The 13,917-nt window shown below is 35.9% G+C and overlaps 2 long non-coding RNA genes and 1 other non-coding gene across 3 annotated transcripts; 2 read left to right on the top strand and 1 right to left on the bottom strand.

Moving 5' to 3' along the window:
* Positions 1 to 277: 277 nt before the first annotated feature.
* Positions 278 to 684, top strand: LOC127745674 (uncharacterized). The gene is made up of 3 exons (XR_008006992.1): positions 278 to 303; positions 399 to 479; positions 561 to 684. It is a non-coding gene; the product is annotated as an uncharacterized LOC127745674 (long non-coding RNA).
* Positions 685 to 740: 56 nt separating this feature from the next.
* LOC107479660 (uncharacterized) lies at positions 741 to 2,346 on the top strand. Its single transcript, XR_002372470.2, has 3 exons — positions 741 to 1,012; positions 1,544 to 1,645; positions 2,131 to 2,346. It is a non-coding gene; the product is annotated as an uncharacterized LOC107479660 (long non-coding RNA).
* Positions 2,347 to 8,685: 6,339 nt separating this feature from the next.
* Positions 8,686 to 8,793, bottom strand: LOC127746282 (small nucleolar RNA R71). The gene has a single exon (XR_008007902.1). It is a non-coding gene; the product is annotated as a small nucleolar RNA R71 (small nucleolar RNA).
* Positions 8,794 to 13,917: the final 5,124 nt, after the last annotated feature.

The raw sequence follows: 13,917 nt of genomic DNA, 5'->3' as shown, positions 1-13,917 counted from the left end.
GGTATTACTTGGACGACCCAGTACACTTGCTGGTTAGTTGTGCGGAGTTGCAAAAGTGTTATTGCAATTTCGTGCACCAGTACTCACTTTTGTTTCCTCTGTTTCTTTGTTTTGAAGAGCCAAGAATTTTCTATGTTTTTGTGTTTACCTTGTTCTGTTTCATTAATATTTATAGTTTCTCTATTAGAAAAGATGGGAGTCTCTTCTGCATATGGGAAGGAGAATAATTGTTGTTGGTGATCTCAACATTGCGCCATCTGCAATTGATTGATGTGATGCAGGACCTGAGTTTGACAATAATGAGTAAGCTAAATGGCAGAGTTATATATGAAGTACTTCACTACTTCTAAATATCAGTAATATGCTGCTAATAATTTCTTCACTTGAATTTTGTGTAGGTTTAGAAGATGGTTCAGATCAATATTACTTGAAAATGGAGGCCAATTTTCTGATGTCTTCAGAACAAAGCATCCTGATAAGTATGGTGCTTGAGCTACGTTTATCGATGTCAATGGTGCCAAGACTGTTAGTCAATTTTTATGTTTTGATATTTTATGCAGAAGGGAAGCATATACATGCTGGTCGCAAAGTACAGGTGCTGAAGTATTCAACTTCGGCAGTAGAATTGACCATATTCTTTGTGCTGGTTCATGCTTACATGAATCAGATGACATGCAATGCCATAGCTTTGTAAGATGCCATAATAAAATAAGAATTTAATGTTTTGTTGTTTCTGAGCCTTTTTTGGTTTCCAGTGTCAGTTTTGACGAAAGACAAGTTTCTGAGGGCATCGAAGAACCAGTCAAGATCTGTGACCAAGGCTCCTACCATGAAGGGTTAGTATAATTCTGGTCTGTTTTCTTTGTTTCTTCCTATATTAATAACCTACATATCAATATATACCTGCAAATCTATAAGATATATTGTTTCAAGGGATCCACATAACAGAAGATAGAAGAGGAATTGGGGGTTAAGATAATAATACCTACTTCAAAAGATGATGATTTTGTTAGTAAGTTCCTCTATTCCTGGCTGTACCTAAGTTACTGCCTAACTTGTATGGATCAAATTGAAATGTTTATTTTCTATTATGCTTTCATTTTAACTTTAATATGGTTATGTCATAGCTGATTTAATATCATTCATTCACAATATAATATATTCAGTTCATGAGTGTTTGTTAACTCTATATATGTAGCACTTGATTGATTGAGAGACCAGCACATAGTATTTATATGTGCAGGAATCCTTCATTGGCTCAGTTGGTGGATTTTCATTTAAGTAGAGCCTCTTCCCTCTTACCAGCTTGACTCCTTGCTACTGTGCCATAAGGAAATCCAATATCTAAATGTTTTGTTTTGTGTAAGTATTTATTAAATTTTGAAATATATTCTTTGGGAGGAAATGATGGAGCTGTTGTAAGTAACACACACACACACACACACGCACACACACATATATACTTGTGTTGTTTGTCGATAGTTTTTTATATTCTATTTTAAGGTGTATAGCTTTCTGAAATTGGCACAACTTTACTACGCAGGAAGCCATGGAATAGACATAAAGGGGCCAACAAAATGAGATTGAGAACGTGCAATGGAGTGGGGTGGTAGGCATAATATAGCTGGAGTGAAACGAAAGAGAGGTACCACCAACCATGATTTTTCTTTTCTTTTTCCAATTCACTGTTTCCTTCCAAAACACTAAGGACCCAGAATCTAGTTGGTGCTCTTAGAGGGATCTTACACTTAAAATACAGGTTTAAATTAATCTTTTTTTCCCTTATTTATCCTTTTATTTTTGGATCAAGGCCTTTGAAATTTGGATCACTGTGTGGGGGGTGATAGAGCCCTTTAAATAAATATCCTATTAAGATCAATTCTCAAAAAATAAAGAAGCCCAAGGATCTATCAAAGTTTATATGAAAAACAATTCAACTATTCAAGATATAACTAAAACTATGCATTCATACAACTAAAACTTTGCAGAAATGGTTTGTGTAGTTATTTCTATTTTGTACAGTTAAGTTGATTAATATTTTTTCATTATTCATAGTTTTTTGTTTTAATTTTTATGCCTTCAAAATGTTTGATGAAATGTCACATTTATGCTTCCAAATAACACTATGAGCTTCTGGTTGATGATGTCAACTTAATTGAATCTGGGCGTGTGACTCTACCGGCTTATAATTCTACTTCAGAAGGCTCAACAGGCAATGCTAGTGATGAAGGAGCTGGCAAGAAGGGTGGCCAACCTTGGAATTCGAACAGCGAGTCTAATAATGGATCTAAGGCTTCAAGATCAGATCAGGAACGCCGTAAGGGTATTGCTTGGACAAAAGATGAACACAGGTCAGTTTATTGCTTACTTAAGTATTTAGAGAACCTGGTACGGTTATATATGGCTGTAGTAAACTTCATAAGGTAGTTTATCTATCTTAATTTGTTACCGTTTCATCTCAATTTTGTTGTGTTAAACCATATCATTTTGGAGCTTTATTTGATTGTAGTCTCCATATCCTGGTCAATCTTTGTGAGTTTCATGACAGCTTAGAAGTTCTTTTCCACCATAACAAATTGTTTCTTCTAATTATAAACTTTTTTTAAAAATGTTTTCAAAGATATTGGATTATTACAGACTAATGTGTTAATTTTTTTAAATTTGCATAAGCTCATGCAAGCAAGGTGGAGGAAAGAAATTGTGAATGCATATATAGATGCATATATAGATGCATATATAGAAATCCTTATAAAAAATATAGGACTTGTAATTAATACATTTTCTTGCAGAACTAAATAATGCATATATAGATGCACCATATAGTACACAACAAAATTGCTACCATGAATCAAAATAAAATAAAATAATTAGTCCCTTTTAATTATTTTTCATTTCAGAGGCTGCATGGAAAAGATCAGCTTTTACAAGAAGCTGGGCATGGACAAATATTCAATGGCTTCTGTGAGGGAACATTGACATTTTTTTAAAAGAATGAAAAAAGAAGACTTGCTTTGTTTTTTACATGTTCTCTAGATATGCTTGTGCTAAGCCCTAAGCTCAACATTAGTTTCTTTCTGGGTCACTCTCAGTTAAAAATGAACTACTAGATTCTTATGATGTATACGTTACTCTTGAACAACAGTATACCTGAATCCTAAACCAGTTAATTTTATTCGTTTATTTTACTTGCAAGGGCATCATCAGTAGAAGAATATTTGGTGTCAAAGCAAAGGTGTTCCTATTTCCTCTCTGTATTGTATTTTATTTTAGGGATGGTTTTTCATAAAAGATGCTAACAGGCTCAACTCAGTAGCAGGGGGTCAACATCTCGTCCTCCATCCACTCGTAATTGCAATCCTCTTCTTATTCTATTCACCATTCACTACTCACTGTATAGTCGTCAAACTTTGGATGCTTTTTTCTCTGCAGAGGCACCCGCACCACAGCTCGACGGCAAGTCTCGCAACGATACTTTTGATCTTGACTTTGAAGAACGACTTCAAGCAGTTAGAAGGTACAACTTTAGTTCTTCTCTTTCTGTTCCTTACTCATTTGGATTATAAACAAAAAAAGGCATCAATATGTGGTGTAGATTTTAGATCAATTTACTTGTTCATCAAAACCCAACGTGTATGTGGTGCATAGAATAACAATGTAACTAACGCCAGTCCCTTCTTATTATTATTTAATTGCTAAGGAGGACATGTTTATAAACATTGGAGTTAATAAGTATATATGCATATACAGTAGAAGATAGGTTGTATTATTTAATTTTGTTTGGTTTACATGTTTGATTCTATTTTGATTTCATTATCCCTAGCCCTAGCCCTGTCCCTTCCCTGTTGCTGCTGTAGAGAACCGAGTTTCTAAATTATAACGTATCATAGCTAACAGCGAAATTCAGTTAACAAAACCTAATTGGTTGTTTCTTCTATTTTGTTGGTGCCACTACTGTTGTTGGTGATGGAGAGGAGGAAAAGAATAAGAAAAAGAAGAAGAAGAGTAAGAAGCTTTGGCTGCTTTAAACTCTGCATTTAAATCATCATCCGGAACCAAAAGTTCTAGTCCTAAGACAACCGGAAGAAGTCATGGATCACAAAGAGCAGCAGCAATAGCTGCTCTCTCTCAAGTTCTTACTGCTGAGTTGAAGAAACAATCATCTGATTCTTCTCTTACTGCTAAGAAGAAGAAACAAGAGGAATATGATGATGATGAGGATGAAGACTATAGCTGATAGTTTTAGTATGGTTGTACAATATACTAGGAACTATAGATGATCAACATATTTTGTTTATGTTTTGAATTATATTGACTTGCTTGTTTATAGTACTTCATAATATGATGAATTTGTTTATTTTTTGAAATATTATAAATATTCGAATACAAATTAGATAAAAATTTGTATTAAATTTATATTTATTTTGTATGAAAACAAGTTTATTTTGCAATTAGAAAAATAAAAAAAAATTCTATTTTATCTTACTGACGGATTTACAGATGGATTTTTTGTCTGTAATCAGAACGTGGGATGATTTTCCAAAGTTCAAATTACAGATGGAAAATCTGTCGAAAAATCCGCCTGTAAATACAGACGGAAAATCTGTCGGAAAATCCGTCTGTAATTACAGACGGAAAATCTGTCGAAAAATCTGTCTGTAATTACAGACGGAAAATCTGTCTGAAAATCCGTCTGAAAGTGCGTCGCCTTTAGGAAATGGGTAAAAAATTTACAGAGGGAAAATCCGTCGGTAACTGGTAAAAATCCGTCTGTAATTTTCCGACGGAAAAAAAATCCGTCGGTAAATAATTTCCGACGGGGCTTTTACAGAGGGACAAAATCTGTCGGTAATTTTGTCGATAACCAAAAATTCGTCTGTAATAAAGACTAAATCCGCCTGTAAATCTGTCTGTATTAATCCCTAGTTGTGACTTTATTCGAGATTAGATGATGTAAACTGGCGATCAACGCCAGTTCCATGCTGCATTCTGGAGTCAAACGTCAGAAACACGTCATGAACTAAAGTTGAACGCCAAAAACAAGTTACAACTTGGCGTTCAACTCCAAAAGAAGCCTCTGCACGTGTAAAGCTCAAGCTCAGTCCAAGCACACACCAAGTGGGCCCCGGAAGTGGATTTCTGCATCAATTACTTACTTTTGTAAACCCTAGTAGCTAGTCTAGTATAAATAGGACTTTTTACTATTGTATTCAGTGTCTTTTGACCACGTTACATCTTTGGTCTCAGTTTTATTTCATTATTCATCTTAGGAGACTATTGATCATGTTTTGGGGGGCTGGCCATTCGGCCATGCCTGAACCTTCATCACTTATGTATTTTCAATGGTGGAGTTTCTACACACCATAGATTAAGGGTGTGGAGCTCTGCTGTACCTCAAGTTTTAATGCAATTACTACTATTTTCTATTCAATTCAGCTATTCCTGTTCTAGGATATTCGTTGCACTTCAACATGATGAATGTGATGATCCGTGACACTCATCATCATTCTCACCTATGAACGCGTGACTAACAACCACTTCTGTTCTACCTTAGACCGGGCGCATATCTCTTGGATTCCTTAATCAGATTCTTCGTGGTATAAGCTAGATTGATGGCGGCATTCATGAGAATTCGAAAAGTCTAAACCTTGTCTGTGGTATTTCGAGTAGGATTCAGGGATTGAATGACTGTGATGAGCTTCAAACTCGCGATTTTTGGGCGTGATGACAAACGAAAAAGAATCAAGGGATTCTATTGCAACATGATCGAGAACCGACAGATGATTAGCCGTGCTGTGATAGAGCATTTGGACCATTTTTACTGAGAGGATGGGATGTAGCCATTGACAACGGTGATGCCCTACATACAGCTTGCCATGGAAAGGAATAAGAAGGATTAAAGGAAGACAATAGGAAAGTAGAGATCCAACAGGGACAAGCACCTCCACACACTTATCTGAAATTCCCACCATTGAATTACATGAGTAACTCTATCTTTATTTTCTGTTTTATTTATTATTCAAAAACTCCATAACATTTATTATCCGCCTAACTGAGATTTACAAGATGACGATAGCTTGCTTCATACCAACAATCTCTGTGGGATCGCCCTTACTCACGTAAGGTATTACTTGGACGACCCAGTGCACTTGCTGGTTAGTTGTGCGGAGTTGTGACTAAGTGTGATTCATGTTTGAGAGCGCTACCAAGTTTTTGGCGCCATTGTTGATGATCACAATTTCGTGTACCAAGTTTTTGGCGCCGTTGCCGGGAATTGTTCGAGTATGGACAACTGACGGTTCATCTTGTTGCTCAGATTAGGTAATTTTCTTTTTATTTTTCTTTTCAAAAAGTTTTCAAAAATATTTTTTTCAAAATTTTTCCCTTTGTTTTCGAAAATTATTCCAAAATTTTTAAGAATGAATTCTAGAGTTTCATAGTAACATGTTGAAGCCTGACTGGCTGTAAAGCCATATCCAAATCCTTTTGGATTGAGGCTTCCACTTGTCAATATAACGGGTATGTATATGGAGTTTGATGAAATATCAGCTGTTGCATGCCTGATTTATATTTTCTAAAGCTGGCTGGCTATTAAGCCATGCCCAACCCTTGGATTGGAGCTTTAGACTAACATTGAAAGATTCTTGGAATTCTTTTTAAAAATTTTGAATCTCTTAATTTCTTTTACTATATGTTTTTTTTTTCGAAAAAAATAAATAAAAAAAATCATAAAATCATAAAAACCAAAAATATTTTGTATTCTTGTTTGAGTTTTGTGTCATGTTTTAAGTTTGGTGTCAATTGCATATTTATCTTGTCCTTGCATTTTTTTGAAAATTCATGCATTCATAGTGTTCTTCATGATCTTCAAGTTATTCTTGGTAAGTCTTCTTGTTTGATCTTGATGTTTTCTTGTTTTGTATCTTTTATTGTTTTTCATGTGCATCTTTGCATTCATATTGTCTAAGCATTAAAGATTTCTAAGTTTGGTGTCTTGCATGTTTTCTTTGCTTCAAAAATTTTTCGAAAATATGTTCTTGATATTCATCATGATCTTCAAAGTGTTCTTGGTGTTCATCTTGACATTCATAGTGTTCTTGCATGCATTAAGTGTTTTGATCCAAAATTTTCATGTTTTGGGTCATATTTGTGTTTTCTCTCTCTTCATAAAAAATTCAAAAATAAAAAAATATATTTTCCTTGTTTTTCTCATAAATTTCGAAAATTTGGGTTGACTTAGTCAAAAAAATTTTAAAATTAGTTGTTTCTTGTAAGTCAAGTTAAATTTTTAATTTTAAAAATCTTATCTTTTCAAAATCTTTTTCAAAAATCATATCTTTTTCATTTTTTTTATAATTTCTCAAAAATTTTAAAAATTATTTTTCAAAAATCTTTTTCTTAATTTTATCTTTATTTTCGAAAATTATGCTAACAATTAATGTGATTGGTTCAAAAATTTAAAGTTTGTTACTTTCTTGTTAAGAAAGGTTCAATCTTTAAATTCTAGAATCTTATCTTTTAGTTTCTTGTTAGTTAAATAATTAATTTTAATTTTAAAAATTAAATCCTTTTCAACCATATCTTTTCTATCTTATCTTCTTATCATTTCTTTTTATCATATCTATTATATCATATCTTTTTCAAAAATTTTATCTTTTTCAAAAAAACTTTAATTTCAAAAATATCTTCTTATCTTCTTATCTTTCCAAAATTGAATTTCAAATATTTTTCAACTAACCAACTAACTTTTTGTTTGTTTCTTATCTTTTTCAAAACCACCTAACTACTTTTTTGTCTCTAATTTTTGAAAATATCTCATCCCTTTTTCAAAATTCTTTTTAAATTAATTAATTATTTTAAATTTTAATTTTAATTTTAATTCTTCCTTTAATTTTCGAAAATCAGTTAACTCCTTTTCAAAATTAATTTTCGAATTCTTTCTCTCTCATCTTCTTCTATTTATTTATTTATTTATTTATTTACTAACACCTCTCTTCACTTCTCTTCATCTCAAATCACTACCTCTATCCTTACCCTTGTGTTTGGATTCTCCATTCTTCTTATTCCCTTTCTTCTTCTACTAATTATAAGGAACCCCTTTATTGTGAGATAGAGGATTCCTCTTCCTTTTTCTGTTCTCTTCTTTCTCATATGAGCAGGAACAAGGAGAAAGGCATTCTTGTTGAAGCTGATCCAGAACCTGAAAGGACTTTGAAGAGGAAACTAAGAGAAGTTAAATTACAACAATCCAAAGACAACCTTACTGAAATTTTCGAACAAGAGAAGGAGATGGCAGCCGAACCTAACAACAATAATGCAAGGAGGATGCTTGGTGATTACACTACACCTACTTCCAAGTTTGATGGAAGAAGCATTTCAATCCCTACCATTGGGGCAAACAATTTTGAGCTGAAACCTCAACTAGTTGCTCTAATGCAACAAAACTGCAAGTTTCATAGACTTCCATCAAAAGATCCCTATCAGTTTTTAACTGAGTTCTTACAGATCTGTGAGACTGTAAAAATGAATGGAGTAGATCCTGAAGTCTACAGGCTCATGCTTTTCCCTTTTGCTGTAAGAGACAGAGCTAGAACATGATTGGATTCACAACCTAAGGATAGCCTGGACTCTTGGGATAAGCTGGTGACGGCCTTCTTGGATAAATTCTTTCCTCTTCAAAAGCTGAGCAAGCTTAGATTGGATGTTCATACATTCAAACAAAAAGATGGTGAATCCCTCTATGAAGCTTGGAAAAGATACAAGTAGATGACCAAAAGGTGTCCTTCTGACATGCTTTCAGAATGGACCATTCTGGATATATTCTATTATGGTCTATCTAAGTTCTTTAAGATGTCACTGGACCATTCTGCAGGTGGATCCATTCACCTAAAGAAAATGCCTGCAAAAGCTCAAGTACTTATTGACATGGTTACAAATAACCAGTTCATGTACACTTCTGAGAGGAATTCCGTGAATAATGGGACGCCTCAGAGAAAGGGAATTCTTGAGATTGATGCTCTGAATGCCATATTGGCTCAGAACAAAATGTTGACTCAGCAAGTCAACATGATTTTCCAAAGTCTGAATGGATGAAAAAATGCATCCAACAGTACTAAAGAGGCATCTTCTGAAGAAGAAGCTTATGATCCTGATAACCCTGCAATAGCAGAGGTAAATTACTCAGGTGAACCTTATGTAAACACCTACAATTCATCATGGAGAAATCATCCAAATTTCTCGTGGAAGGATCAACAAAAGCTTCAACAAGGCTTTAATAATGGTGGATGAACTAAGCTCAGCAATAGCAAGCCTTTTCCATCATCTTCTCAGCAACAGACAAAGAATCCTGAGCAAAGCACTTCTAATTTAGCTAATCTAGTTTCTGATCTGTCTAAGGCCACTTTAAGTTTCATGAGTGAAACAAGATCCTCCATTAGAAATTTGGAGGCACAAGTGGGCCAGCTGAGTAAGAAAGTTACTAAAACCCGTCCTAGTACTCTCCCAAGCAATACAAAAGAGAATCCAAAGAGAGAGTGCACGGCCATTGATATACTCAACATGGCCGAATGCAAGAAGGAGGGAGAGGACGCGAATCCCAATGAGGAAGATCTCATGGGATGTCTCTCAAGCAGGAAGGAGTTCCCTATGGAGGATCCAAAGGAATCTGAGTTTCATATAGAGACTATAAAGATTCCATTAAATCTCCTTCTGCCATTCATGAGCTCTGAAGATTATTCTTCCTCTGAAGAGGATGAAGATGTAATTGGAGAGCAAGTTGCTCAATATCTAGGAGCCATCATGAAGCTGAATGCCAAGTTATTTGGTAATGAGACTTGGGAAGATGAACCTCTCTTACTCATTAGTGAACTTGATACATGGGTTCAGCAAACTTTACCTCAAAAGGAACAAGATCCTGGGAAATTCTTAATACCCTGTACCATAGGCACCATGACCTTTGAGAAAGCTCTGTGTGACCTAGGGTCAGGCATAAATCTTATGCCACTCTCTGTAATGGAGAAACTGGGGATCATTGAGGTACAGCCTGCCTTATTTTCATTACATAAGCTTATGGAATAGTGGAGGACGTGTTAGTAAAGGTTGAAGGCCTTTACATCCCTGTTGATTTCATAATCTTAGACACTAGGAAGAAAGAGGACGAATGCATCATCCTTGGAAGACCTTTCCTAGCAACAGCAGAAGCTGTGATAGATGTTAACAGAGGAGAATTAGTCCTTCAATTGAATGGGGACAACCTTGTGTTTAAGGCACACGGCTATCCTTCTGTAACAAGGGAGAGTAAGCATGCAGAGCTTCTCTCAGTACAGAGTCAAACAGAGCCCCCAAAGTCAAACTCTAAGTTTCGTGTTGGGAGGCCACAACCGAACTCTAAGTTTGGTGTTGAATCCCCACAACCAAACTCTAAGTTTGGTGTTGGGACTATACAACATTGACCTGATCACCTGTGTGGCTCCATGAGAGCCCACTGTCAAGCTATTGACATTAAAGAAGTGCTTATTGGGAGGCAACCCAATTTTTATTTATCTAATTTTATTTTTTATTTTATTGTTCTTTTATGTTTTATTAGGTACATGATCATGTGGAGTCACGAAAAAAATATTAAAATTAAAAACAGAATAAAAAATAGCAGAAGAAAAATCACACCCTGGAGGAAGGACTTACTGGCGTTTAAACGCCAGTAAGGAGCATCTGGCTGGTGTTCAATGCCAGAACAGAGCATGGATCTGGCGTTGAACGCCAGAAACAAGCATGGAAACTGGCGTTCAACGCCAGAAACATGCTACACATGGGCGTTAAACGCCCAGAACATGCATCACTTCGGCGTTTAAACGCCAGAATTGCATGCAAATACATTTTACATGCCTAATTGGTACAGGGATGTATATCCTTGACACCTCAGGATCTGTGGACCCACAGGATTCCCACCTACCATATTCTCTCCTCTTCTCAACATTCATCCTCTCTTTCCAATAAACACTCTTCCCCAAAACCCTTCACCAATCACCTTAATCTCTCTTCCCAATTACCCCTTCACCACTCACATCCATCCACTCTTCCCCATAAACCCCACCTACCTTCAAAATTCAAAATTTCTTTCCCACCCAAACCCACCCTAAATGGCCGAACCTACTCCCTCTCCCCTCGCTATATAAACCCCTCCATTCTCCTTAATTTTTACACAACACAACCCCCTCTTCTACACCTTGGCCGAATACACCTCCCCTACTCTCCTCCATATTTTCTCTTCTTCTTCTTCTTTTCTTTCTTCTCTTGCTCGAGGGCGAGCAATATTTTAAGTACCTAAGGCCGGAGAAACCTCTAGAAAAGGGAAAGGAAAGACAAAAGCTTCCACCTCCGAGTCATGGGAGATGGAAAGATTGATCTCCAAAACCCATCAAGACCACTTCTATGATGTTGTGGCCAAGAAGAAGGTGATCCCCGAGGTCCCTTTCAAACTCAAGAAAATTGAGTATCCAAAAATCTGACATGAGATCCAAAGAAGAGGTTGGGAAGTTCTAACCAATCCCATCCAACAAGTCAGAATCTAAATGGTCCAAGAGTTCTATGCCAATGCATGGATCACTAGGAATCATGATCAAAGTATGAACCCGAATCCAAAGAACTATCTTACAATGGTTCGGGGGAAATACTTAGATTTTAGTCCGGAAAATGTGAGGTTGGCATTCAACTTGCCCATGATGCAAGGAGATACACACCCCTACACAAGAAGGGTCAACTTTAATCAAAGGTTGGACCAAGTCCTTATGGACATGTGTGTGGAAAGAGCTCAATGGAAAAGAGACTCCAAAGGCAAGCCAATTCAATTAAGAAAACTGGACCTCAAGCCTGTGGCTAGAGGATGGTTGGAGTTCATCTAACGCTCCATCATCCCCACTAGCAACCGATCTGAAGTTACTGTGGATCAGGCCATCATGATCCATAGCATCATGATTGGAGAGGAAGTAGAAATTCATGAAGTTATCTCCCTTGAATTCTACAAAATAGCCGATAAGCCCTCTACTTTGGTAAGGCTAGCTTTTCCTCATCTTATTTGCCATCTATGTTACTCATCTGGTGTTATCATAGAAGGAGACATCCTCATTGAGGAGGATAAACCCATCACTAAGAAAAGGATGGAGCAAACAAGAGAACCCACTCATGGACCCCAAGAGAGCATGAGGAAGCTCATCACTAAGAAATCCCGGAGATGCCTCAAGGGATGCACTTCCCTCCCAACAACTATTGGGAACAACTCAACACTTCTCTAGAAGATTTGAGTTACAATATGGATCAATTAAGGGTGGAACATCAAGAGCACTCCATCATTCTCCATGAAATTAGAGAAGATCAAAGAGCAATGAGGGAGGAGCAACAAAGACAAGAAAGAGACATAGAAGAACTCAAGGACATCATTGGTTCTTCAAGAAGAAAGCGCCACCATCACTAAGGTGGATTCATTCCTTGTTCTTATTTTTCTGCTTTTCGGTTTCTTTATGTTAAATGTTTGTCTATGTTTGTGTCTTCATTACATGATCATTAGTATTTAGTAACTATGTCTTAAGGCTATGAATAAATTCCATAAATCCTTCACCTCTCTTAAATGAAAAATGTTTCTAATTCAAAAGAACAAGAAGTACATAAATTTCAAAATTATCCTTGAATTTAGTTTAATTATATTGATGTGGTGACAATACTTTTTGTTTTCTGAATGAATGCTTGAATAGTGCATAATTTTGATCATGTTGTTTATGAATGCTAAAATTGTTGGCTCTTGAAAGAATGATGAACAAAGAGAATGTTATTGACAATCTGAAAAATCATGAAAATTGATTCTTGAAGTAAAAAAAAGCAGTGAAAAAGCAAAAGCTTGCAAAAGAAAAAAATTTGGCAAAAATAATTAGAAAGAAAAAGAAAAAGCAAGCAGAAAAAGCCAATAGACCTTAAAACCAAAAGGAAAGGGTAAAAAGGATCCAAGGCTTTGAGCATCAATGGACAGGAGGGCCAAGGAAATAAAATACAGGCCTAAGCGGCTAAATCAAGCTGTCCCTAACCATGTGCTTGTGGGCATGCAGGTCCAAGTGAAAAGCTTGAGATTGAGTGGTTAAAGTCGTGATCCAAAGCAAAAGAGTGTGCTTAAAAGCTCTGGACACCTCTAATTGGGGACTTTAGCAAAACTAAGTCACAATCTGAAAAGGTTCACCCAGTTATGTGTCTGTGGCATTTATGTATCCGGTGGTAATACTGGAAAACAAAATGCTTAGGGCCACGGCCAAGACTCATAGAAGTAGCTGTGTTCAAGAATCAACAAACTTAACTAGGAGAATCAATAACACTATCTGAAATTCTAAGTTCCTATAGATGCCAATCATTCTGAACTTCAAGGGAAAAAGTGAGATGCCAAAACTGTTCAGAGGCAAAAAGCTACAAGTCCCGCTCATCTAATTAGAACTAATATTTATTGATATTTTGGGATTTATAGTATATTCTCTTCTTTTTATCCTAATTTATTTTCAGTTGCTTGGGAACAAGCAACAATTTAAGTTTGGTGTTTTGATGAACGGATAATTTATACGCTTTTTGGCATTATTTTTAGGTAGTTTTTAGTAGGATCTAGCTACTTTTAGGGATGTTTTCATTAGTTTTATGCTAAATTCATATTTCTGGACTTTATTATGATTTTGTGTATTTTTCTGTGATTTCAGAAAATTTCTGGCTGAAATTGAGGGACCTGAGCAAAACTCTGATAAAAGGCTGACAAAGGACTACTGATGCTGTTGGATTCTGACCTCCCTGCACTCGAAATAGATTTTCTGCAGATACAGACCTCCAAATGGCAAACTCTCAATGGCGTTGGAAAGTAGACATCCAGAGCTTTCCAGCAATATATAATAGTCCATACTT

This window comes from Arachis duranensis, chromosome 3 (genome assembly GCF_000817695.3).
Source record: "Arachis duranensis cultivar V14167 chromosome 3, aradu.V14167.gnm2.J7QH, whole genome shotgun sequence".
Classification (NCBI taxonomy): Eukaryota; Viridiplantae; Streptophyta; class Magnoliopsida; order Fabales; family Fabaceae; genus Arachis; species Arachis duranensis.
Note: the sequence above shows the minus strand (reverse complement) of the source record. Positions and strands in the feature narration are given on the sequence as shown.